Here is a 5102-nt window from a genome sequence, read left to right on the forward strand (position 1 = left end):
TATATATATATATCCATTCCATTGATCCTGCTCCTCTAGAGAACTTTGTTTAATACAGTCACAGAGGCAGGAAGCAAAACATTAACTACAGATTAGCTACAAGTCCAAATAGCTCACTGGGTAAAAACACTTACAGAGTAAGCCTGATGACCTAAGTTCTTCCCATAACGGCCACCATCACCATGGAAGGAGAAAATTGGCTCCCCAATGTTGTTTTCTGATCTCTACATTCTGCATGTTCTGTGGCATGTGTGAGCTAGTTCGTTCTCTCTCTCTCTCTCTCTCTCTCTGTAAAATTAAAATTAGCTTAAGGATAAAAAGAAAACATCAAATAATGGCATTCTCAATTTCCTTTTATTAGAATATGTTTAATTTCAGATTGTATATTATGGGTCTTGTTCAAATTCCATTGTGTTTTTGTCTCTTGCCACTCTTCCTTTTCTGCTAATCCCCTTTCTGCTTCCAAACAGTCACCCTTCTACTTTCATATCTCATATATTTTAAATGTAGGTCCCATTTATCACCTTGATTCCCGCATCTATAAATCCTGAATATAAGGGAAAGAGCACTGTACAGTGGATACTGATCTAGAGCATATTAAGCTGCCGGCGGCCATGTCAGAGGAGCAGCAAGTGGCATTGGCTTCAGGAGTGCAGCTCTCCAGAATGCACGGCACGGATGGGTGAATCCCGGATAAGCAAGGCCCTGAGGGCTTTGGCTCCAGGATGTCTCTTACTACTGCTGTGCCTTTACATGTTTGCCACTGTCATATTTTTATGGTATCTGGCATGGTGTGAATGGGTGTGGGAGATCCCCACTGCCTTCAATATAGTGTGGTTATCTCATGGAAATATCCCATTCTACTGGGCATGTTTACCTATGGCTTATTATGAAGATGATTTCCATCTAAGTTGTACTCTTTAACTGAAGCAGTGATGTTTTACAAGAATAGTGTTAATTTAAATAGAATTTTGATGGTTAGAGGTTTTTTAACAAATATAGGAAGGGATCATAATAGAGGTTAGTTTAGTGGGAAAATTAAAATTAATACAGATAAAGGCAGGATATAGTGTTGGCCCCACCCCTAATGAACCAGGGACTGTAAAGAATAGAAAATAGGAACAAGAAAGTGTCATGCATCTAGAACTTATGAATTTCTCATGAGGGGCCATAAAGACCATGGTTTAAGTTAATGATTAAGGAAAACAATTGAGTTCCAGAAGCAAGGCTAGTTCAACATTAATCCTAATGTTGGGAGATGTGTTTATGAGTTTCAGTGTGCATTATTGTTAAAACAAAGCTTTAAATAATGACTGAAGGCTAAGTTAAGATGTTTTTACCAATGGCTTTGAGGTACAAAATCTTGGGGAACAATTTAAAGTTTAGAAACACACACTTAACAGTTGAGTAAGGAATTCATTGAGGTCAGGGAACAAAACAATCGCAGCTGGCTATTGCTGGCTGATGTTCTCTTCTTGCTAGAATGGGCTAGTGATCAAAGATGATGATGTACCCTGAGGCAGGGCAATAGCACAAGCACAAGCAAGCCCATGCAAACTCACAATGAATAAGCAAAATTGGTCAAAACAACCTGTCAGCAGACTAAAGGCGCAGTAACTAATGTCCCAGCCAATCACAACACGCCAACAGTAACCACCAGTTTCAAAAGGGCCAACCAAAAAAATATTCCTGCAGCAGTTTAGCTTCCCTAATCCCATAAAAAACAAAAAACACCTCCCAACCTTTTTACAGTAAAGAGTTTCTGTATTGGAATCTCTAGGAGTCTGTGTCATTGCCTCTGCATCTTCTCACCCCCTGCCTCCCAGAAAACAGGGATCACACAACAGGCAGCAGTAACAAGTCCACAACAACTGGCACCCAACGAGGATGGAACTTTTCCTTTTGCTCACTTTTTGGGTCCTCCTTACCATCTTTTGGGCTTTTTTCTTGCTTGCTTGCTGCCCCCACTGCTGTCCCCATCCTGACTCTCTGCCAACATCTTGAGTTCATCCCCTTCAGTTGTTTTCAGTAAGTTGACCCCTATTTTTGTTTTCTAAACCTGTGGTGAGTTGCAGCTTTTTCTATCCCCACATTTTCTTTTCATTTGGCTGTTTGTCCCCCTGGTTCGGAACTCTCTATCGTGACTCTGTTTGCCCCAGTACCTCCACATAAGGGCTGACCACACAGGAGGTAGAGCCAATAAAGACCCTCTGACAGGTCCTTTTCACCCAGAGAGACTGTATAAGTATACGCCACGACCTAACAAACCACAGTGGAGGAAGTCCAACAGTCCACACTAGTCTCTCTTCTCAACTAATCCAGTTACGTGACCACGAGTTAAGAGCTGGTTTCTTAATTCACAGAAAGGTTTTGGCCATTGGAGTGTGGTTGAATCCCCTTTCCCTTCCGGGATTGGAACGTTTTCCTTAGACAGCAGCTACTTCCACTTGCTTGACCCTGGAGCTGAGTGCAGGAACAGAGATGCAGCTGTTGCCACTCACCCCTTCTCTTCTGGCTGCTTTCTTCTTTGCTGCTCCACCTCACAGGCTCTTGCTGGGGCCTATCATGAATGATGCCCCTTCCCCAGGGAATGGGCCCTTCCCTTCTCCACCAGCGCTGCCACCACCTCCTCCCCGCAGCTGGCAAGAGTTCTGTGAGTCCCATGCAAGGGCTGCTGCCCTGGATCTTGCCCACTATTTTCGCCTCTACCTGGCCTCCCACCCACAGCATGCAAAGCCTGAAGCAGAAGCCGCCTTTTCTGGCCGTTTTACTGAGCTATTCCTACAGCACTTCGAAGGTAAAGTGGCCCCGGCCTCGGGCTCATTCTCCCCACCTGTCTTGACCCCATTGAGTCCTGGTGTGGAGATTGTACCACCACATGACTTCTCCTTTGACAGTTGCAGGGTGGGCGGTCCCCTGACCGTGTTGGGCCCATTTCTATAGTCATAGAACCTAGCTGGCCCCCCTTCCTTCCTCAGTCTCTTCCTCCTCTACAACATCTTCAAAGCCAAGGCTCAAGAAACACTTCCCTCCATTCAGAGGATCGCTCAGTCAGAGATTTATTTATTTATTATGTATACAATATTCTGTCTGTGTGTATGCCTGCAGGCCAGAAGAAGGCACCAGACCCCATTACAGATGGTTGTGAGCCACCATGTGGTTGCTGGGAATTGAACTCAGGACCTTTGGAAGAGGAGGCAATGCTCTTAACCTCTGAGCCATCTCTCCAGCCCCATGTCAGAGATTCTGTATGAGTCATTCTGCAGTGGCGAGAGGCCACTGATACATCCCAGCAGGGCCTCTGGAAACCACATCAGACCTTCCAGTCCTAGGTGGAAACAGGAACTCCAACTCCTCTGGTCGTTCTGGGACATGTGGTAGGGGATTGGCTAGTGATGGCACATCCCCTCGGGAGAGACAGACTGAGACTGAGTCGTGGAGGGGGAACCTTGAAAGACAGAACAGCAATTGTACAGAGAAAAGAGCTGCTCAGTTTTATGGGGGCTGAAGAAGCTGACCCTGACCCAGCAGGAGTGAGTAATGGAGGAGGGGCGACTGGGCTAACCTCAGGGGGAGGAGGGCAGCCTTAGTGGTACAAGTGTTACCTACTGCTCCAAAGTGAAGAAGGAAGAGGAAGTCACTTGGAGTTCTTCCTATCATCCAAGGCATCCTAGCCCTGACTCAGTATTCCCTGGTCTACTATAACTGCATAGCCATGGCCCTAGAGATGCCTGATAGGGAGAACACGTTTGTGGTTAAAGTAGAAGGCCCCACAGAGTACATTCTGGAGACAACTGATGCACTTCATGAGAAGGCCTGGGTGTCTGACATCCAGGAGTGCCTAAGCCCAGGATCCTGCCCTGCTATCAGCCCCTGTATCCATGACCCTTCCTCTGACCCCTGGGACTTCCTTCCTCACAAAGGATACAGACAGCCTGGAGTTGCCCTGCTTGAATCCTTCAGAGAGTCTGTCCAGCCAGGATCTGCTGCTGGGACCCAGCAATACTAATGACCGCTTGTGAGAGAAGGCTTATGGGGGCCTTTCTGACCAGCTATCAGCATCCTTCTCCCCTATTTCTGCCTCCATTGCTGCCTCCCACTCAATGGAACTGCTTTCTCTGGAACTGCCCCCTCACATTCCCATTGAGGAGGAGCCCCCAGCAAAAACAGTTCATCCCCTCTCAACCCCCTCCCCTCCCCTGGATACTCCAGAAGCAGATGCAGGGTCATTTCTGTTCCAGGAGTTGTCAGAGGGCACTGAGGGGGGAATCAACCCCTCTCAGCATATCCTTGGTTCCATGGAATGCTCTCTCAACTCAAGGCTGCCCAGTAAGTGCTGGAAGGAGGCACTGGCTCCCATGGTGTCTTGCTGGTACATCAGAGTGAGACAAGACATGGTAAATATGTCCTCACTTTCAACTTCCAGGGCAAGGCCAAGCACTTGTGTTTATCACTGAATGAGGAGGGTCAGTGTCGGGTTCAGTCCATTTTCCATATGCTTGAACACTTCCAGGTGCATCCCATTCCTGTGAAGTCTGGAGACTACAGCGATGTTGTCCTTGTCAGCCATATTCCCTCCCAGTGGCAACAGGGTTGGTGTCTGGCTGGAAGCCATGCAGGGGTGTGTAAGGGTGACTGATGCTACCCCAATTCTCCTTATTTTGAGGAAGTACTCAGACAATGGGCCATGAAGCTTTAAACCCATTATAATTGGTACTTCATGTTGAAGGCAGTCCTTGACCCCTCAGTTTTCTTCCAGTGGTGCTCTGCTTATGATGATGCAGCAGAGACCCAAACCTATACAAACTTATAATTTGGACTTAATGTCACCCTCAACATGCTTACTGGCCATGGACAATACACTGATCCTGTCTCACAATTCATAATTGGCCTACATGCCTTTTTCCAACAAGCGTCCAACCTAGCCTCCAAGACCCTTAAACTTTGTATGCCCCAGAACAGTGTAGGCTATTCCCACAGTCTTAGCCAGCAGACTGCAGAACCATTTCCTGAATTTTTGACTCATGTCACCAATGCTGTTGAAAAGTGTGTCCCATCTGGTCCTACCAAGGATATTCTTGTTAAACAGCTGACAGGGGTCC

At 46.7% G+C, this 5102-nt stretch overlaps 1 pseudogene; it reads left to right on the forward strand.

Annotated features, from left to right (window-relative positions):
- Window positions 1–2565: 2565 nt before the first annotated feature.
- On the forward strand, window positions 2566–4022 carry LOC101987294 (annotated as a pseudogene).
- Window positions 4023–5102: the final 1080 nt, after the last annotated feature.

The sequence above is a fragment of the Microtus ochrogaster genome, unplaced genomic scaffold (genome assembly GCF_000317375.1).
Source record: "Microtus ochrogaster isolate Prairie Vole_2 unplaced genomic scaffold, MicOch1.0 UNK57, whole genome shotgun sequence".
NCBI lineage: Eukaryota > Metazoa > Chordata > Mammalia > Rodentia > Cricetidae > Microtus > Microtus ochrogaster.